Consider the following 23,455-nt stretch of genomic DNA (forward strand, 5'->3'; position numbering starts at 1 on the left):
CTGAAACCACGTAGCCATGTCCAATGACAGACCTACATCTGGATCTAGAATATGCATTTAGATTTGTTACTCAAATGAAAATAGTTATATTCCCATAGAAAAATGGCAAACTCTGGGAATATGTGCAAGAAGGGTTCAGAAAGACTTTCCAAAGTGAAAAATGAACTAGGAGGTTGTTATGGATTGAGCTGTGTCCCCCAAAAATGTGTGTCAATTTTGCTAGGCCATGATTCCCAGTATGGTGTAATTGCCCACAATTTTGTTATCTGATATGATTTTACAATGTGTTGTAAATCCTATCTCTATGATGTGACTGAGGCAGGATTAGAGGCAGTTATGTTAAGGAGGCAGGGCTCAATCTACAAGATTAGATTGTGTCTTAAATCAATCTCTTTTGAGATATAAAAAAGAGAAGCAATCAGAGAGACGCGGGACCTCATACCACCAAGAAACAGTGTTGGGAGCAGAGCGCATCCTTTGGACCCGGGGTTCCTCTGCTGAGAAGCATCTAGACCAAGGAAAGATTGATGACAAGGACCTTTCCCAGAACCAACAGAGAAAGAAAGCCTCCTCCTAGAACTGGCGCCCTGAATTTGGACTTCTAACCTCCCAGACTGTGAAAGAATAAACTTCTCTTTGTTACAGCCATCCACTTGTGGTATTTCTGTTATAGCAGCACTAGATTACTAAGACAGAGGTTCTCATGCTAGTAGTCTACATTTTGGCTCCCACAGCAACAAATTGGTAACTGTCTGTGCCTCTACATTCCCACTGCCATCTCCTGGTCCAGGGTCTCACCTCTTCCTGGGAGGTCAGAGATCAGGAAGGAGGGAGAGCTGGTGGTGGTTTTAGGAGGTGGGGAGGGGAAGTTAGGGGAGCTCATAGCTCTCATTATTCTTTCACCCCAAAATGGAAAATGAGCAATGCCTGAGCATTAGGAAGATTTTTTTGGAGACATTTTGAAAAAGGAAACAATCATTTTAGAGCTTAAAATTGTATCAAAGATAATATAATAATAAATTATATTTCTTTTGTACCTCACATTTTATAAAGAAAGTACTGTCATGACCAACCCAACAGGTCAGCCATGCATCCACTTCAGGGCCTTTGCACTTGCTAGACCTTTGCGCTTCCTCCCACCCCACCCTTTTGGGAGGCACATGGTTTGTTTGATTATGTCTTTAGGGACTTTGCTCAAAGGTAATCCTTCCCCTGAGGTCTTTCTGACCATCTTATTTAACCTCCTGCTCTACTTTTCTCCATAGCACTTCCAACCATCTAATATATTATACATTTTACTTTTTTTATTCTGCTTATCATCTGCCTCTCCCACTAGAATATAAACTCATGAAGGTAGGGTTTTTTTTTTTTTTTGTCTGTGTTATACTCTGTTATATTCCCACTAGCTAAAACAGTGCCTGGAAAATGCCAGTTACAAAATATGTTTTGAATAAATAAATGGATCTCTCATTTGACCCTGTTAGTGATCCCAGAAGGTAGGGATTGATAGGTTTCTTTTACAGATAAGAAAACCAAAGATCAGAGATGATAATTTAGTTCCTCAGGTTCCCATTGCAAGGATTTGCCTGCAGATTCTTTCTTCTTTATTTCTTATTAGAACATCACATATGTAGAACATTTGAGGGTAGAAGAAGATCCCAGGTATTTTCTCCAGCAGAACTGCTGGTGGGTTCTAACCGCAGATATTTTGGTTAGCAGCCGAGCACTTAACCATTGCACCACCAGGGCTCCTTACCGTGAAGATTATGGCCTAGGAAACGCTATGGGGCAGTTCTTCTCTGTCCTATAGGGTCACTCTTAGTTGGAATTAACTCAATGGTATACACAACAGCAACATAACATGTATATATAGTGTATATATGTATACATACGCAAATTTACATCATATTAAAATACACCTACTCCTCACTTATTGATTATCTCATTATCGGAAATTTCGCGTTTATAGCAATAGTAAAACATCTACTATCCAACTACTTTGCCCATTAACGACATACGTCTGGCAGTAATGAACACGAAGTTGCCAGGCAAGAGTGCTGCTGGCTGTAATGGTTAAGGTTATGTGTCATCTTGGCTGGCCACGATTCTCAGTGGTTTGGCAGTTACGTAATGATGTAATTTGGCAGTTGTGTAATGATAGAGTCATCTTCCATTTTCACATAGCACCGATTTTCGCATAACGACCTAGTCTTTCCAGCCTAACTATGTCGGTAATTCAGGAGTGGGTGTATACCATTTGGTAACGTGCTTTTTCACTAAGAATAATACATTATTAAAAATTAAATATGTAAATAAATATATTTCTACAATATGATTTATTAATGGCTGCATGATATTCCATCATATCAATGTATTTTAATTTTATTTACCCAATTATTGGATACGAGGTCTATCACTGATTTTTTCTTATTATAAGCAACATTGAAGGGAATGTATTTTTGCATTTTTTCACACATATCTGATTATTTCCTTTAGAAAAATACTTAGAAGTGTGGATTTGCTTCATTTAAAGGATATGCACATTCTCAAGTTGTTAATATGTTCCTGTAACAGTTACACAAATTTATACCTCTCCAACAATACATGGGAGTGCCTACTTGCCTACATTTCTTCAACAGTGGAAAGAACCTTCTTAACCAATACCAACCCAACAGGAAAACACACACACACACACACACACACACACACACACACACAGTATTTTAGTGCTTTTCCACTTCAGGTTCCATTTAGTTTTATAAATTATAAAATAGTTGAACAAATTTCTGTCTTAATTTGCTTTCCTTATTAACTAAGGTGTATTTTTTTTCTTAGCATTTCTTTCTTTGTGAAGTGACCATTTTTCTTTCTGGTTATTTATCCTTTCTTAATAATTTTTAAGAGCTTTCAATAAGGTGCAAAGAGTTTCTGCATCCCATTTTTTAAATTTTTTTATTATGTTTGTTGATGTGGTAAGGTAAGTCATTTTTATTTATCCAAACTGATCAATCTTTTTCTTAACAATTTCAGCTTCTGGAATCTTGTCTAGAAAATACTTTCACAACTTCAGATTATCTAAATCTTGACCCAAATTTGCTTCTTTTTATTTCATTTGGAGTTTACTGTTATATATGGCATGAGGTGAGAGTTAACTTAATTTTTACCAGTGGTTAACCAATTAGTCTAGTAATACTTAACAAGTAAACCAACTGACCCAATTGTGTTTACTGAATAAACTGTTATTTTCTCATTGACTTGAAATGCCATCTTCATCATATGTTAAATCCTTATTTACACTTGTGTCTGCTTCTAATTCTTCTATTCTGTTGACTTGTCTGTCAAATTATAGCTATAGGAGATTTGTAGTAGAGTTTTAATATTTGGCTATCCAAACAGATTGCCCATGTGGCCTGGTACTCTTAACTAATCAATTTAAAGCAAATAACCGTTTAGCGTTCCCTCTAACATCTAGGGCCTCTCCACCATAAAAATTAAAAAACAACAAAACATAAATAACAGCAGCAAAAAACTGTCTTGTCTATTTTTTTAGTGGTTACTGCCTTTTTAGAGCCTTATTTCTAAAAATAATTTGGCTCCATTTTTAATAGGTTTCAGTGAACGAATATAAGTGGGAACTTGCTTTTCTAGACTTACATTTTATTTTTCTTTTTAATTAGTACGTATTTCTAGAAACGCAGAGAAGCACAGACGATAACCTGACAGACACCCATGTGCCACCGAGATTAACTAGGTGCTAGCATTTTGTCATTTTTGCTGCCGAGCTTGTTTTATTTTTATTTTTTTCTAAAGAAATGACTACGTTACAGTTACAGCTCTGGGCTCACCTGCCACTTCTTTCCTCAGCTGACACCATCATCTCGAACCTGGTACATTTCATTTCCATGTTTTGTAGTTCCTTTTATTTTTTTAATGGCAGCTACTGTTTGTCTTTAAAAAAAAAAGTATTGTGGTAAAAATATACATAACATAAAATTTACCATTTTAGACATTTTTAAGTGCACAATTCTGTGATGTTAAGTACATTTGCAAGGTTGTGCAACCAACACCACTATGTATTTTCAGATCTTTTTTATCACCCCAAACAGAACTCTATGCCCATTAAACAATAACTTACCATTTTACCTCTCCCCAGCCCCTGGTAACCTCGATTCTAATTTTTCCTCTCTATGACTTTGCCTATCCTAGATACCTCGTATCAATGGAATCATCCTTTTTCGCCTGACTTATTTCACTCAGCATAGTGTTTTCAAGGTTCACCCATGTCATAGCATGGATCAGAACTTCATTCCTTTTTTTGGCCAAATGATATTCCAATATATAGATATACTACATTTTATTTATCCATTCATCTGTTGATGGACACTTGGGTTGCTTCCACCTTTTGGCTATTGTGAATAGTGTGCTTTGAACACTGGTGTGCAAGTATGTGTTTGAGTCTCTACTTTTAATTCTTTTGAATATATCACTAGGAGTAGAATGTTGGATGATGAGGTAATTCTATGTTTAAGTTTCTGAGGACCCACCAAACTTTTTCCACAGTGGCTACGCCATTTTACATTCCCACCAGCAAAGTATGAGGGTTTGTACTTTCCTTTTAATGTATATATTCCTAAACAATCTATTTAATTTTTTTTCAAATTTGATCAATAACATCATCATACATTTATTTCCAACTTTCTTTTTCCATGTATTCTTATGGTTTTGAGATTTATACTTGTATTTATTGTAAATAAATTTATTCATATTAATTAATGTATGATATCAGTTATATGAATAAACCTAAGTATATGAAGAAGACTGCAACATCAGGATTGGAGAAACACTCATTAACAATCTGTGATATGCAGGTGACACAACCTTGCTTGCTGAAAGTGAAGAGGACTTGAAACACTTACTGATAAAGATCAAAGACCACAGCCTTCAGTATGGATTACACCACAACATAAAGAAAACCAAAATCCTCACAACTGGACCAATAAGCTACATCATGACAAATGGAGAAAAGATTGGTGTTGTCAAGGATTTCATTTTACTTGGATCCATAATCAATGCCCACAGAAGCAGCAGTCAAGAAATCAAAAGCCATATTGCACTGGGCAAATCTGCTGCAAAAGACCTCTTTAAAGTGTTGAAAAGCAAAGATGTCACCTTGAGGACTAAGGTGTGTGTCATGGATTGAATTGTGTCCCCCCAAAATATGTGTATCAATTTGGCTGGGCCATAATTCCCAGTATTGTGTGATTGTCCACCATTTTGTCATCTGATGTGATTTTCCTATGTGTTGTAAATCCTGCCTCTATGAAGTTAATGAGGGGGGATAGGTAGCAGTTATGTTAATGAGGCAGGACTCAATCTACAAGATTGAATTATGTCTTGAGCCAATTTCTTTTGGGATATAAAAGAGAGAAGCTAGCAGAGAGACAAGAGGACCTCATACCACCAAGAAAGCGGTACCAGGAGCAAAGCGCATCCTTTGGACCCGGGGTTCCTGCACAGAGAAGTTCCTAGTCCAAGAGAAAATTGATGACAAGGACCTTCCTCCAGAGCTGACAGAGAGAAAGCCTTCCTCTGGAGCTGATGCCTTGAATGTGGACTTGTAGCCTACTAGACTGTGAGAAAATAAACTACTGTTTGTTAAAGCCATCCACTTGTGGTATTTCTGTTATAGCAGCACTAGATGATTAAGACAGTGTGCCTGACCCAAGCCCTGATATTTTCAATTGCCTCAAATGTATGTGAAAGCTGGACAATGAATAAGAAAACAGAAGAAGTATTGATGCCTTTGAATTATGGTGTCAGTGAAGAATGTTGAATATACCATGGACTGCCAGACGAACGAACAAATCTGTCTTGGAAGATGTATAGCCAGAAGCTTCTTTAAAACAAGGATGGTGAGACTTCATCTCACTTACTTTGGACATGTTACTAGGAGGGACCAGTCCCTGGAGAAGGACATCATGCTTAGTAAAGTAGAAGTTCATCCAAAAATAAGAAGACCCTCAACGAGATGGACTGACACAATATATGCAATAATGAGCTCAAACATAGCAATGATTGGGAGGATGGCTCAGAATCAGGCAGCATTTTGTTCTGTCATACATAGGGTCCCTGTGAATCGGAACTGATTTGACAGCACCTAACAACAACAAGTTTATCTATTCCCCTACTGTACTCTTTTACTTATAAAAACTGTTTTAATAAACAGTTTTGCGTCCTTGAGAACCCATGTGAGTGTTTCTCTAGGATAGATACCTACAGGTGGATTTGTAGGGCAATAGGATTTGCTCACCTTGAGCTTCATCCATATTGCCAAATTGCTCTACAAAGTGGCCCTTTCAATCTCCATTCCCACCAGCAGCATTTGAAAACTATTTGTCTTCATCCTTCCCAATACTTAATGTTATCAAACTTAAAAAAAATTGAATCTGTGGCTCTGTCCTCCTTTTCGTTCCTAATTTTGTGAAAGGCTATAAAATGTAGTGGATAAACATGTAAGCTCTAGACTTAGACTATATAGTTTAGATCCTGGCTCACCCACGTACTAGCTTTGTGACCTTGGGAAAATTACTTACCTGCTCTGTACCAGGGTGTTCTCAGCCATAAAATTAGAATAATATTAGTTCCTATTTTATAAGGCTGTTTTGAGGAGTAAATGTTAAGCACTGTTAATAACTATACAGTGCTTAGACCTCTATCCGGCACATGGTAAGCTCTCCTTACATGTTACTTATTTCAGTATTGTTTTTATTGTTTATTCAAGTCTCTTTTATTTTTTTCTCATCATTTTTGCTGGAGGTTTCCCAGTTTAATCTTTTATTTCAATGAAACAACTTTAGGGTTTGTGGATGGTGATGTTTCTACAGGGTCGCTATGAGTCAGAAGCCACTCATCAGCAATTGGTTTTTTGTTTGGTTTAATGTTTCTCTGTTTCCTATCTTACTAATTTTTTCTCACAACATTATTCAACTCTTTCTACTTTTGTTTGTATTTACTATGGTTTTTTTTCTACTTCTTAGAGTGCGAAGCTTAGCTAATTGATTTTCAACCTTTTATTCTAATATATGCATTTATCACTATAAATTTTACGCTAAGGACAGCTGTAGCTATAGCTCACTAGTTTTGATATGTAGTGTTTTCATTGTGTTTAATTATAACTCTTTTCTAATTTGCAATATGATTTCTTATTTTTGACCTATGGATTATTTATTCTTGCGTGCTGGATTCTCGATATGTGCAATAGATCAAGTTAGTGGTGGTGTTCTGATATTTTATATCAAACTTAATTTTTTTCTTTTCTTGATCCACCATTTTTTGACAGAGGTATGTTAAAAATTTCCAAGTACGATTGTGGGTTTGATATGATTTCTAGAAATTCTCTTCATTTTTGCTTCATGTATTTTTAAGGTTATATTATTTGGTTCACACAGGTTCAGAATTGTTCTACCTTACTGGTGAGTTGTTCCATTTTATCATTTTTGTAATAATTTTCATTATCCCTAATAATGCTTTTTACCTTAAAGTCTTTTTGATTTATGTTAATGTCATTATCTTAATAATTACAGTGCTAATTTCATGTCAGGCGCTATTACATATAATAACGCAGTCACTGAGTTAGGTACTATTACCATCCCCATTTTACAGATGAGAAAACTGAGACACAGAGAAACTAGTAACTTGCTCAAGTGACACAGCTAATAAATGGAAGAGCTTAGATTTAAACTTGGGCAGTTTGGCTCCAGAGTCAATGATCTATAACTACTACACTATTCTGCCTGTAACAAATACCAACCATACTCTGATTTGTTTTTGACTGGTATATCTTATTACATACTTATACTTTTTTACTTTCTGCAACAGAATGTTTAGAAATATCTCTTATAGGTAGCATTTGACTGAATTTGTTTTTAAATGCGGTTAAGACTTATAGACTTTTAACTGGTAAATTTAGCCTATTTATTGTTATATGGTGAATTTGGAAATATTTCTGTCATCTTATTTGTGCTTTTTATTTATCCTACTTTATCTTTGCTCATTTATTTCCATTATTTCCTACCTTCTATTAATTGACAGAGTTTTATTTATTCCCTTGTATTCCCTACACTGGAAGAGCCCTGCTGGCGCAGTGGATAAAGTGTTTGGCTGCTCACAGAAAAGTCAGCAATTTGAACCCACCAGATGCTGTGGGAGAAAGAACTGGCAGTCTGCTTCTGTAAAGATTACTGCCTTGGAAACACTATAGGGTAGTTCTACTCTGTCCTATAGGGTCGCTATGAGTTGGAATCAACTTGACGGCAATGGTTTTTCTTTCTTTTTATTCTATACACTGGTTTAAGTTCTACAATTTCTTTCTGTTCTTTCAGATACCCATAAATTTGTTTAACACACACACATTTGACTTAACATCTGAATTTATTTAACATCTCTATCCTCCTCCACTGGAGACCTGGTGGCACAGTGGTTAAGAGCTCAGCCGCTAACCCAAAGGTCAGCAGTTTGATTCCGCCAGCTCCTCCTTGGAAACTCTATGAAGCAGTTCTACTCTGTCTTAAGGGTCACTATGAGTCGGAATCGACTTGACAGCAATGAGTTTGGTTTTGTTTTCGGTTGTCCTCCTTCACCACTCATCTATCAGTTTTTTGGTACTGTAGTGGCTTGCGTGTTGCTGTGATGATGGACGCTATGCCACCAGTATTTCAAATACCAGCAGGGTCACCCGTGGTGGACAGATTTCAGCAGATCTTCCAGACTAAGACAGACTAGGAAGAAGGAGCTGGCGATGTATTTCTAAAAAAAATGGCCAGTGAAAACCTTATGAAAAGAAGCAGAACACTGTCTGATATAGTGCTGGAAGATGAGCCCCTCATGTTGGAAGACCCTCAAAATACGACTGAGAAAGAGCTATCTCCTCAAAGTAGAGGTGACCTTAATGACTTGGATGGAGCAAAGTTTTCGGGACCGTCATTTGCTGATGTGACACGACTCAAAATGAGAAGAAACAGCTGCAAACATCCATTAATAACCATAAGATGGAAGGCACAAAGTATGAATCCAGGAAAAGTGGAAGTTGTCAAAAATAAAATGGAATGCTTGCAGATAGATATCCTAGGCACTAGTGAGCTGAAATGGACTGGTATTGGCCATTTTGAATTGGACAATTATATGGTCTATTATGCTAGTAATGACAAACTGAAGAGGAACGGTGTCACATTCATCATCATAAAGAACATTTCAAGATCTATCCTGAAGTACAAGGCCGTCAGTGATAGGATAATATCCACACACCTACAAGCAACCAGTTAACACAACTATTATACAAATTTATGCACCAACCACTAATGCCAAAGATGAGGCAACTGAAGATTTTTAGCAACTTCTGCAGTCAGAAATTGATCAAACATACAATCAAGATGCATTAATAATTACTAGTGGTTGGAATGCAATAATTGGAAACAAAGAGGAAGGATCGGTAGTTGGAAGATATGACCTTGGTGATAGAAACAACACCGGAGATCACATGATAGAATTTTGCAAGACCAACGACTTATTCATATGGCAACTATACATGAGGACCTTGCTGGATGGAATAGGTAGGAATCAAATCAACTACATCTGTGGAAAGAGATGATGAAGCGGCTCAATATCATCAATCAGAACAAGGTCAGGGGCCGACTGAGGAACAGACCATCAGTTAGTCTTATGAAAATTCAACTTGGAGCTGAAAAAAATTAAAACAAGTCCATGTGAGCCAAAGTACAGCTTTGAATTTGGAGACCATCTCAAGAATAGATTTGACACATTGAACTCTAATGACCTTAGACCAGACGAGTTGTGGAATGACCTCAAGGACATCATTTGTGAAGAATTCAAAAGTCACTAAAAAGATAGGAAGAATGAAAAGACCAAAATGGATATCAGAATAGATTTGGAAATTTGCTCTTGAATGTAGAGCAGCTAAAGGGAATGGAAGAAATGATGAAGTAAAAGAGCTGAACAGAAGATTTCAAAGGGCAGCTTGAAAAGACAATGTAAAGTATGATAATGAAATGTGCAAAGACCTGGAGCTAGGAAACCAAAAGGGAAGAATACCCTTGGCATTTCTCAAGCTGAAAACTGAAGAAAAAATTCAAGCCTTGAGTTGCAGTATTGAAGGATTATACAGGGAAAATATTGAACAATGCAGGAAGCATCAAAAGAAGATGGAAGGAATATACAGAGTCACTGTACCAAAAAGAATTGGTTGATGTTCAACCATTTCAGGAAGTAGCATATGATCAAAAACTGATGGTATTGAAGGAAGAAGTTTAAGCTGCACTGAAGGCATTGGCAAAAAACAAGGCTCCAGGAATTGAAGGAATACCAATTGAGATGTTTCTACAAACGGATGAAAAACTGGAAGCGCCCACTCATCTATGCCAAGAAATTTGGAAGACAACCAACTGGAAGAGATCCATATTAACACCCATTTCAAAGAAAGGTGATGCAACAGAATGCGAAAATAATCAAACAATATCATCAATATCACAGGCAACTAAAATTTTGCTGAAGATGATTCAAAAGCTGTTGCAACAGTACATCCACAACGAACTGCCAGAATCTCAAGCTGTATTCAGAAGAGGATGTGGAATGAGTGATATCATTGCTGATGTCCGATGGATCCTGGCTGAAAGCAGAGAATACCAGGAAGATGTTTATTGTGTTTTATTGACTATGCAAAGGCATTTGACTGTGTGGATTATAACAAATTATGGAAAACATTGCAAAGAATGGGAATTCCAGAACACTTAATTGTGCGATGAGGAACTTGTACATAGACCAAGAGGCAGTCATTCAAACAGAACAAGGGGATACTGAGTGGTTTAAAATCAGGAAAGGTGTGTGGCAGGGTTGTATCCTTTCATCATACTTATTCAATCTGTATGCTGAGCAAATAATCCGAGAAGCGGGACTATATGAAGAAGAATGCAGCATGAGGATTGAAGAAAGACTCATTAACAGCCTGCGTTATGTGGTGACACAACCTTGCTTGCTGAAAGTGAAGAGGACTTGAAGCACTTACTGATAAGGATCAAAGACTACAGCCTTCAGTATGAATTACACCTCAACATAAAGAAAACAAAAACTTCACAATTGGACCGATAGGCAACATCATGATAAACGGAGAAAACATTGAAGTTGTCAAGGATTTCATTTTACCTGGATCCACAATCAATGCCCACGGAAGCAGCAGTCAAGAAATTAAACGCCATATTGCATTGGGCAAATCTGCTGTGAAAGACCTCTTTAAAGTGTTAAAAATCAAAGATATCGCTTTGAGGACTAAAGCGTGCCTGACCCAAGCCATGATATTTCATTCGCATCATATGCATGTGAAAGCTGGACGATGATAAGGCAGACCAAAGAATTGCTGCCTTTGAATTATAGTGTTGGTATATGGTGTCCATATACCATGGATGGCCAGAAGAAGGAACAAAGCTGTCTTGGAGGAAGTATAGTCAGAATGTTCCTTGTAAGTGAGGATGGCAAGACTTCGTCTTATGTACTTTGGGTACGTTATTAGGAGTAACCAGTCCCTGGAGAAAGACATCATGCTTGGTAAAGTAGAGGGTCAGCGAAAAAGAGAGAAACCCTCAACGAGACGAATTGACACAGTGTCTGCAATAATGGAAAGGAGAATGAAGAAAATCAACGACACAAGGAAAATATTAGCCCAAGAGACAAAAGGGCCACATAAATTGAAGATTCCATCAGCCTGAGACCAGAAGAACTAGATGGTGCCCAGCCAGCAGCAATGACCACCCTGACAGGGAACACAACAGAGAGTCCTGGATGGAGTGGGAGAAAATTTCAGAGCAGAACTCAAATTCACATAAAAAGACCAGACTTAATGGTCTGATAGAGACTGGAGGAAGCCCCAAAACTATGGCCCCCAGATGCTCTGTTAACCCAGAACTAACCATTCCTGATGCCTACTCTTCAGACAAAGATCAGACTGGACTATAAAACAAAAAGTAATACTCGTGAGGAGTGTGCTTCTTAGTTCAATCAGATACACAAGACCAAATGGGCGGCTCCTGCCCAGAGGCAGGATGAGAAGGCAAGAAGGGACAGGAACTGGTTGAATGGACACAAGAAACCTGGGGGTGGAAAGGGGGAGTGTGCTGTCACATTGTAGGGATTGCAACTGTCACATAACGATAGGTGTATAAATTTTTGTATGAGAAATTAACTTCAGCTGTAATCTTTCACGTAAAGCACAATAATAAAAGATTTTTTTAAAAAAGGGCTCAAACATACCAATGATTGTGAGGATGGTGCTCTATTGGGCAGTGTTTTGTTCTGTTGTACATAGGGTTGCTATGAGTCAGAACCAACTGGATAGCACCCAACAACAACAACAACATCCTCCTCCGTATAAGACAGTACTTAGAAAGTTCTAAGTCTCTAATCATTCCTTCTTCCAATTTTACTTCTAAAAATTTTCTTTACTATGGTTTTATGCTGTTGATAAATGTTTAGAATTAAGTATAAAGATGAAAAAGATGAGATTGACAAATTTCCTGGTTTCCTGTGCTGGTGAACAGATTTTTTTCTTCTTCCATACTTTCCCTTGCCTTCCAGGGTGCCAGCTTTATGCAGACGTCCCTGCTCCCACTCCCCATCTCATGCAGGGCCTCTTCTACTCTCCCTTAGTAGGATATATGCCCTCTTTCCCAGAGGCCCCTGGGGCAGCCACAGACCAGCTCTCCTGCTTACCTCTGTGATTTTCAGTCTCTTCTTTGTTTCTGGCACCTAAGCGTTTATCCTGCTCTCTTGCAACCTGAGCTACACACGTTAAGGAAAAGAAATTTATTTTACCTAGCATTTCTAGGTTTTTGTAATGGGAGGGTTTTCACGTTTTCTAAGCTTGATTTCTTGCCAGAACGGGAAATTGCATCATAATTTCTTGACTTCTTAATCAAGGGCTTTGCACTAGGGTCGAGCTCTGCAGGGATACATCTTGGCAAACAGAAGCATAGCCCCCTTCCCAACTCCTTATTGCTCTCTTTAGCAGTTTTTGTGGGGGAAAGCTGCCTCTGTGAGAGAAAGGTCTCCCTTCAGTTTGAAATTTTATTAAAAATGACACAAAAGGAATGTAGAAATTCCTGAGCACAAATTTTAGAGTCCTAGATTAATACCTTCCTTTCCTCATTTCATTAAATCCATGCTTTCACTGAATCACGGTAGCAAGCACCACCTTGGAGAAAAACAAAACCCCAAAACAACAAGCAGAACAAAACCAAGCCAGGAATCACGCAGATACTGCAGAGCAATTCTCTTGCAGCCTGGTCTCCATGAGCGTCAAGTGAGGACATCGTGGCCATGCTACATCTCTGCACGTTAGTTCAGATTCTGAAAGATCAATATATTACGGCATGCAAGAAAGCTTTAATAAGAACACTTTATAACTGAATTTTTCTAATCCAGTTAAAGGTTTACATCATGCATTCCCATCATACTTTGGAGTCATTGGTGACTGAAGGGAAGATTAAAACTTTAAGGGACTGGTAGAAATGAAATTCAGAGAGCTTGTCTTTCTGTGTAAAGATTCAAGCAGCGATGTTGCGAATTATATCCTTAAATCATCCCTCTCTTTCTTCTGCTTGGTTTGACCAACATCCGATGTCAACATTTTGAGCAGTTAAAAATGCATAAAGGTACGAAAAGCTGAACATTCATTTTAGCCTTGTAGAGTGGACGTCAGGAACATTTATCATGCCCAGAGTGTGACATGAGTAATGAACAGGGTGCCGTAGGGTAATGGGGAGAAAAACCAGGCATCTGGTTCCTGCCTTCCCAAAGCTACAGACTGTCAAGTAGTGGAAACAGCCGTAGAGCTGGAGTTGGAAGGGCCTGGAGTTTCCCCTTGGCCATCCACGTGCAGGAAGATCTGAAGAAGGGAGGGAATGTTGATCCCAGTCAGCAGGACACCCTCTTTCAGGGCATCCTACTGACTGGAGTGCTCCCCACACCCCAAGGCCTGATCCCTTCCAGCACCTGCTCTGCCAGGGTCATAGATCCTATTGCTGCAGAATCCAGTCCAGACTCCCAGCCCAGAAGTCAGTGTTTTGTTCTATGCAAACCCAACCTACTTGTCCAGCTTCACCACCCTCTCTCCATCCCAACCAAAGGGATAGACTCCACCTGTCTCCCTGCACCTTCGTGCCTCTTGCCTTCTGCCTGGAATACCCTCTCTGTACCCCTCCCCCAAAAGATCAAACACTTCCTCCTCTTCAGTCTTTGAGGCCATTGCAGATGGTACCGTCTCTGTGAAGCCAGCATTTCCTTTTCCCATGAATGGAATTCATCCAATGCTCACCTGGGTTCCCAGGTCCTTGTTTATGCTTGACTTTGGCGACTGGCATCTTTCCTGGAGGCTTGTTACGTACAGCAGGAGAGGGCTAGGTCTCTAGATCTGTGGATCCTGGGGCTGGTTCTACCACTCATTCTCCTTACGCCTTTGAAAGGGCCCGTCCCTCGCTGGGCCCCAGTTTTCTCATCTATAAAAATGAGGGGCTTACACTGTGTGGTCACTGGTCCCGCCAGACCTGACCATGATGAGTGTTTTCTTCTACAAGGCTGTGGGTTCTGTGAGGGCAGCACCTTTATCTTCTTCGGCTGTGCCTAGCACAGTGTCGTGCCCACGCCGCGTGCCCAGAAGAAGGGTTTGAAGGACTGAATTCCTACAGAAGCTAAAAGGAGACACGAGGCAGATAGACGGCATGGGTGCCAAGGAGCTGAGGAGGAGGGCCAGGCTGAGCTTGGAGAGTGTGATGGGGGGCTGAGAGGACACCGCCACTTATCCTGAGTGGGTTAATTCCAAACATGGCTTCAGAACGTCCTCATGGAATCAGTTTATGAGCTTGCCTCTTATTTTAAAAAGAGGTGAACACTGAGCCCCACAACTGCCTCGTTATTTTCCCTCTGAGGTAGTGAGAAATCCAGACAAAGGCAGTAACTCAGGGGTCTAATGAAGGTCCGTGAAATCATGTGATTGAGGACACGCTTTTCTACAGTAGGAAACTGAAAATCTTTAACAAGGCTGAAAATGAAGAAATAGAGAGGTCAAAATCCTGCTTCAGGCAGGTGTGTCTTGCTTTTTGTAGAGAATGGAGTCATTTTTCCAAAAATACCCATGTAGTCCCCCTTTATAGCCTGCAGGAGGCACTGTGAGCCATAAATCCACGGTTACACTGCTAGGATTTCTGCCACCGTAGCTACTACCATGTGTGACGGCTGTCATTGGTTGAATGGCTGTCATATGTGGGGCACTTTGTAAAGTGCTTTACATGTGCTTGCTATTTAATCCTTGTTACAGATGAGGAAACTGAGACTTTACATATGCTTGTTAATTTAAAAAGGAGCCCTGGTTGTGCAGTGGTTAAAGTGCTTGGCTACGAACGGAAAGGTTGGCGGTTTGAACTCACCAGCCAGGAGAAAGATGTGGCAGTCTGTTTCTGTAAAGACTACAGCCTTGGAAACCCTATGGGGCAGTTCTACTCTGTCCTATAGGGTCGCTATGAGTTGGGATTGACTGCATCACAGTGGGGTTTGGGGCTATTAAACCCATTGTTACAGCTGAGGAAACTGAGGCTCAAGGGCGATAAGTAATCTACCACATAGCTAGTGTCTTATTTCCCTGGGGCTGCCCTAACGGAGGAGCCCTGCTGGTCCAGTGGTTAAGAGCCACAGCTGCTAACCAAAAGCTGGGCAGTTCGAATCCATCAGCCACTCCTTGGAAGCCATATAGGGCAGTTCTACTCTGTCCTATAGGGTCGCTATGAGTTGGAATCAACTCAGTGGCACAGGTACCACAAACTGGGTGGCTTGAAACAACAGAAATGTTTTCTCCCGCAGTTCTGGAAGCTGTTGTTGTGTGCTGTCCAGCTGATTCTGACTCAGAGCGACTCATAGCAACCCTATAAGACAGAGTATAACTGCCACATAGGGTTTTCTAGGCTGTAATCTTTATGGCCCCACACGCCTATCAGTTTGCTGTACTGTGGTGGCCTATGTGTTGCTGTGATGCTAAAAGCTATGCTACAAGTATTTCAGATACCAGCAGGGTCACCCGTGGTGGACAGGTTTCAGCAGAGCTTCCAGACTAAGACAGACTAGGAAGAAGGAACTGGCGGTCTATTTCTAAAAAATTGGCCAGTGAAAACCTTATGAATAGCAGTGGAACCTTGTCTGGTGTAATGCCAGAAGATGAGCCCCTCAGGTTGGAAGACACTCAAAATGCAGCTGGGAAAGAGCTCCCTCCTCAAATAGAGTCGACCTTAATGTCGTGGATGGAGTCAAGCTTTCAGGACCTTCATTTGTTGATGTGGCACGACTCAAAATGAGAAGAAACAGCTGCAAACCTCCATTAATAATTAGAACATGGAATGTATGAAGTATGAATCTAGGAAAATTGGAAATCGTCAAAAATGAAATGGAACGTGTAAAGATCGATATCCTAGGCATTAGTGAGCTGAAATGCACGGGTATTGGCCATTTTGAATCAGACAGTCATATGGTCTACTATGCCAGGAATGACAAATTGAAGAGGAATGACGTCACATTCATCATCAAAAAGAACATTTCAAGATCTATCCTGAAATACAAGGCTGTCAGTAATAGGATAATATCCCTACGCCTACAAGGAAGACCAGGTAATATGACTACTATTCAAATCTATGCACCAACCACTAAGGCCAAAGATGAGGAAACTGAAGATTTTTACCAACTCCTGCAGTCTGAAATTGATCAAACGTGATCAAGATGCATTGATAATTACTGGTGATTGGAATGTGAAAGTTGGAAACAAGAGGATCAATAGTTGGAAAATATGGACTTGGTGATAGAAACGATGCCGGAGGTTGCATGATAGAATTTTGCAAGACCAACAACTTCTTCACTGCAAAAACCTTTTTCAACAGCACAAACGGCGACTAGTCACGTGAACGAGATGGAATACATAGGAATCAAATCAACTACATCTGTGGAAGGAGACAATGGAGAAGCTCAGTATCATCAGTCAGAACAAGGCCAGGGGCCGACTGCGGAATAGACCATCAACTGCTCATATGCAAGTTCAAGTTGAAGCCGAAGAAAATTACAGCAAGTCCACAGAAGCCGAGATTTAAAAGTGTTGAAAAGCAAGGATGTCACTTTGAGGACTAAGGTGCACCTGACCCAAGCCATCGTATTTTCAGTTGCCTCATATGCATGCGAAAGCTGGACAATGAACAAGGAAGATTGAAGAAGAATTGATGCCTTTGAATTATGGTGTTGGTGAAGACTCTTGAACATATCATGGACTGCCAGAAGAATGAGCAAATCTGTCTTGGAAGAAGTACAGCCAGAATATTCCTTAGAAGCAAGGATGGTGAGACTTCGGCTCATGTACTTCAGACATGTTATCAGGAGGGACCTGTCTCTGGAGAAGGACATCATATTTAGTAAAATGGAGGATCAGCAAAAAAGAGGAAGACAGTCAACAAGACAGGTTGACATGGTGGCTGCAACAATGGGCTCAAGCACAGCAAAGATTGTGAAGATGGTGCAGGACTGAGCAGTGTTTTGTTCTGTTGTACGTAGGGTCGCTATGAGTTGGAACAACAATCATCTTTGTGGAGCAGATCACCAGGTCTTTCTCTTGTGGAGCTGATGGTGAGTTTGAACTGCCAACCTTTCGTTTAGCAGCCCACTACATAACCATTGAGCCACCAGGGTAAGCAGGGCCATATTCTCCCCAAAGTCTCTAGGGGAAGATTCTTTCTTGTCTCTCCCAGCTTCTGGTAGCCCCAGGCGTTCCTTGGCTGTAGGGAGCATAATTGCAGTCTTTGCCTCGTCTTCACATGGCTGTCTTCCCTGTGTGTCTGTGTCTCTTCTCCTCTTTGTATAAAGACACTGGTCACATTGGATTAGGGCCCACCCTGTTCCAGTATGATATCATGCTAACTGATTGCATCTGCAAGGACCCTATTTCCAAATAAGGTCACATTCACAGGAACCGGGTATTAGGTCTTCAAAATATCTTTTTGAGGGACACAATTCAACCCATAACAGCTAGCGATGGGCAGGCCTGGCACCTGAGCCGAGGTCTATTCATTCCCGTCACCCATACTGTCAGCAGCTCGTTTCTCTGCCTTCCACAAACCCCAGCCTCGCTACTTTATAACGGCTTCTCCATCGCCTTAATCCCTCGCCCTGAAGGCCCACACTTTAGAAATATCCAGGCAGCTTTAAGAAACCCTGATGCCCAGCCTCCCCCTGCATGATTCTGATTTACTGGTCTAGGCTTGCAGGGCCAGGTCTCAATAAGTATTAAAACCACCCCAGGTGAATCTTACCTGGCTGAGAACTCCAGTGTGATAAATGCTATAACCATAACCAAGGCACAGGCAGAGCGCTGCTGAGCACCAAGAAGGAAAGAATTCATTTAAACTCTGGGGATTAAAGAGGGGTGTGGGGGAAGAAGAGTGCTGGAGGTGGACCCTGGAAGGTAAGCAGGATTCAGCAGGTGGTGGGTGCACCAGGAGGCGTGGGTGGGCAGGCGGGCGGGCGGGCCTGCGTTTGGGAAACGCAGCGTGGTCTGCAGGAGGTGCAGGGGCGGGGAGGGCTGGGCTGTAGCGTGAGCCAGATCATTGGGCCCGGTGGGTCCTGATGCCCTGCAGGCCATCCCGCTCTAGGCTCTGGATTCCCAGATCCCAGTTGCTCACCAGCTCCTGGTGTCTGTAGGGGGTGAGCCTGACCCTCAGTGAGGAGTTCCCGAGGGGGTTAAGGTGGGTGTCCCTCAGCTCACCTTTCAGCGCCTCCACGGAGCTTTTCCTCCCTAGGGGAGGTGGCGGTGGCCTTTGCGGCTGGTGCTTGCGGCTTTCAGGTATTTACAGTGATTGATGAGAGAGCTGCCGGTGGCAGAGATGTGCAGCCTTCTCCCGGATGCAGGCAGGGTGGATTTGTTGGCCCCTTGGCCTTTCCCAAAATAGGCACCAAGCTGTGCTGGAGCTTAGGAATGTTCCAAGTCTTAGGGCAGAGCTAAGAGATACCTCGGAGTAAAAGGGTGTGGCTGAGAGTGTGAGCGTGCGCTGTGCACCTACATACACACGGGAATGTATGGGGGGATGTGCAAATGTGTACGCACATGTGGGAGTGTGGAAGGGTCAGAGTGGGGGGGGGTGAGGGTGTATGTATGTGTGCTCGTGTCTGTGTGTATGTCTGTGTGTGAATGTGTGTGTGTGTCTGTGTGTGTCTGTGTGAATGTGTGTGGGGGTGGTATGTGTTTGTGTGTTTCTCTCTATGTGTGTGTGTCTGTGACTGTGCCTGTGCGTGGGCATGTGTCTGTGTGAGTGTGGGGGTGACTGTGTCTCTGTGTGTGTCTATGAGTGTGTATGACTGTGTGTCTACATGTGAGTGTGTGTGAATGTGTGTGGGGGTGAGATGTGTCTGTGTGTTTCTTTGTGAGTGTCTATGTGTGTGTCTATGACTGTGTGTCTATGTGTGTGTGTGAGTGTGTGGGAGTGACTGTGTCTCTGTGTGTGTCTTTGAGTGTATGTCTATGTATGAGTGTGTGACTGTGTCTACATGTGAGTGTGTCTGTGTGAATGTTTGGGGGGTGATTGTGTGTCTTTGTGAGTGTCTGTGTGTTTCTGTGTGAATGTGTGTCTGTGTGAATGTGTGCGGGATGACTGTGTCTGTGTGTATATATGAGTGTGTGTGACTGTGTGTCTGTGTGTAGGTATGTCTGTGTATATGCACACATCCATGTCATGTGTGAATCTGACTCTCAGGCCCCAGAGATGACTGGCTGATCTTCCTCCCTTGGACTTTCGTCACTGAGAACAGAGCCTGGGCTTTGGGTTAACCAGACGTGGCTTCAGCTCACACAGCGCCCTCCCTGCGCAAGTTCTCTGGCCTCACTTGCCTCATTCCTTTGGTACAGAGATAGCAATGTGGGTGCTTTCCTCTCCAGGCTGTTGTCAAGATTTCTTGTAAAGCCCCAACGCTGCTGCTGCTGCACGTAGTAGGCAGTCTGCTGTGCACCCCCCCCCCCACTCTGTCACCTGGTCGTAGTTTGCTCCTCCTGGCATGCGATTGAGCCTGGCTTTCCTTCAACAGCCTCAGAAGACCTGGAGTTTAGTCCAGTTGGGCCCCTAACCCAGCACTGGACTCTGGGCTGCTCACTATTTGGATTGTATAGTTACTTCCCCTCTCAGTGTCTCAGTTTCCTCAGCTGTAAAATGGGGTCATCTCCTTACCTTACAGAGTTGTTTGTGCAGTCAAATGAGGTAGCCTGCCAGTGTGCCCCTGTTATAAACCCTGCAGACCTGGTTTTCTACCCATGTCTTGCTCTGTCCCCTTACCCCCACCCCTTTCTGGTTTTCACTGGTGTGTTGTAGAAAATATGTATGGGGTTTCTGTATTATGATTCATCATCAAATACACATTGGCCGCCCACGCATTCATGCACCCCTTTCAAGGGGGCACATGCTTGGCTCCCAGGCCCATCTATAGACCCCCTAATTTCACTTTTGATTAAAAAAAAATTACTCACATTCACCATATTGTGTTTCCTTTATTCACTTCAGGAGACACTGGGCCTTCGTTTTCCAACTAATTTCTTTTGCCTGGGATCCATTCTTCAGCCATGCACAGTAGGATACAAAGCTGAGAAAGCCTCCCAAGGTAGCAAAGTCTCGGGTTTTCCTGAGCGGCTCATGGTGGGGCACACGCAAGGGGTTAGGCTGGAAGACCTGCCTTTCACTCCATCCCAGTTCCTGGTCCCTTAAGTTCTCCAGGCCTGTGTCCTCACCTGCCAGAGAGTAATAACAAGGTTGAAGGAGGCCTGTGGGGTTGTTACGAGGACTAAAGAAAAGAGCATCTCTGAAAGTGCTTTGTTCACCACAACCATGAAATACGATGTGCATGAGCTGTAGCTGCTGTTGCCTAAACTACGTTCATTTGTCCTCCACTCTGATTTCTGTGCTGGTTTATTTACTTGAAGCCCAAGCGTGACAGGTTGTCCACACATTTAACAAACCAGAACATTCTGACACAGAATGCTTTCATCAGATGGATTAGATGGCTGGGGCAGGGCAGGGAGCCCTGGGCTGGGTAGACGTGGGTTTCCCGATGTGTGGGTGTCTGTGTGTCTGTGAGTGTGTGTCTATGTGTGAGTGTGTGGGGGGTGACTGTCCTTGTGTGAGTGTATATGTGTGTCTGTGAGAACAGAATGGCTCAGGGCTGCTTTCCTCTTACATGCAATAAAAGCCAAACCACTGGTCTCTGCAGATCCCTGCAGACATTCACAAGAGAGACCAAGGTCATGTTTAGAGAAGCTCACAGGGAGTCCCTGGGTGGTGCAAGTGGTTAAGACGCTCGACAGCTAACCAAGAGACTGGCGGTTGGAGTCCACCCGGAGGCTTCTTGGAAAAAAGGTCTGGTGATCTACTTCCAAAAAATCAGCCTCTGAAAGCCCTAGGGAGCACAGTTCTACTTTGACACACATGGGGTCACCATGAGTTGGAATTGACTCAAAGGCAACTGGTGTATAGGGATATGGAGTGGCTGCCGTAGGGATGAAGTGCAAGTCCATTGCCTAAGGCTGGTAAAATTTAATTCCAAGGAAATACACAGTTCCCCTAGAAGACATAAACTGTCAGCTTTCAAATCAGCAAGTCCACTGTCAAAATGTAATTTTTTAAAGCAAATTGTCACTGAGGAAGCTAACGGGGTGAAGTATAGTAAGTCCTTGTAATTCTCAGAGCCTACATTCACGTTTGTTAACAGGGAGCGTCTCCTTCTTTTATGAAGTTTTGTTAAACTTTTGGTTCAATGTTTTTAGTGTTCTCATCCCAGACTAGTTAGTGTAGCTTCTTCTTTTCATTTTTTAAAGTAATGTTTATTATTGTTCTGTGGCTGCGAAGTAATACATGCCCATTGCAGAGATTTTAGAACAGACAGGAAATTATAAAGAAAAAATAAAAATTGCCTATAAAATGTAAGTGGTTGACCTGGAGGATCATGAGGGAATTTTCTGGGGCAATGGAAACCTTCTATATATTTATAAGGTTTTGGTTACACAGGGTGTATGCATTTGTCAGAATTTCAGCAAATGCACATTTAAGATTAGTGCATGTAAATTTTATGCTAAAAGAAAAACTGTACACAATTATTGAACTTGGATTAATGATATGCATGCTGAAGCGTTTAGGGGGAAGTGTACAGATGTCTGCAATTTACTTTGCAGTGCATCAAAAAAAATAAGATGGCTCGAATATGGATAGATGGGTAGATATGTGATAAAGGAAATGAAGTAAAATGTTAATGGTAGAATCCAGATGGTGGGTATATGTGTTTTCATCATAAAATTCTTTAAACTTTGCTGCACATTTGAAAGTTTGCATAATAAAATATTGGGGAAAAGATGACTAAGTAAAAAATATCTATATTCTACAATTCAAACTTAATCACCGTTAACATTTTAGTGCACATTATTTTCTTTCATTTTAATTTTACTTACATATGCGGATTTATTTTCAGATTCTTTCACTCAATATTGTATTACAGTTTTCTTTTGTCATAAAAAAGTCTTCATTAATGTAATTTTTGAGTTAAGGTATAATTTACATACGGTACAGAGGTGCCTCAGAAGAAAGGCCTGGTGATCTACTTCTGAAAAATCAGCCATGGGAAATGCTATGGAGCACAGTTCTGCTCTGACACACATGGGGTCACCATGAGTCAGAATAGATTCGATCGCAATTTTTTTTTACATACAGTAAAATTTTGTGCTTTTCAGTGTACAGTTCTGTGAGTTTGGAGAAATGCATACAGTCCTGTAACCATATAATCAAAATATAGAATAGTTCCACCATCTTGGAAAATTTCTTCATGCCCCTTTGTAGTCAACCCCTGCCCTCACATCTAGCCCCTGACACCCACTGATCTGTTTTCCAGAATGTCATTAAAATGGAACCAGCCATACCGTAGGCAGCCTTTTGAGCCTGGCTTCTTTCACTCAAGCGCAATGCCTTGGAGAGTCGTCCGTGTCGTTGCATGTATTAGCAGTTGTTCCTTTTTCTTGCTGAATAGTATTCCATTGTATGGACGAACAGTAATGTAATTCTAATGTTTGTAAAAACTCATTGTATATAACACCATGTTTCATTTATGTACCCCCCATTATTGTTTTTAAGGAGCACTGGTGGTGCAATGGTTAAGTGCTCAGCTGCTAACCGAAAGGTCGGTGGTTTGAACCCATTCATCGGACCTGGAGATTTGCTCCCATAAAGCTTACAGCCTAAGAAACCTTAGGAGGCAGTTCTTCTCTGTCCTATAGGGTCAGTATGAGTCAGAATCAACTCAATGGCACACACACCACCACTATTGTTTTACGTTTTTACTATTATAA

The sequence above is a fragment of the Trichechus manatus genome, unplaced genomic scaffold, assembly GCF_000243295.1.
Source record: "Trichechus manatus latirostris isolate Lorelei unplaced genomic scaffold, TriManLat1.0 scaffold00186, whole genome shotgun sequence".
Classification (NCBI taxonomy): Eukaryota; Metazoa; Chordata; class Mammalia; order Sirenia; family Trichechidae; genus Trichechus; species Trichechus manatus.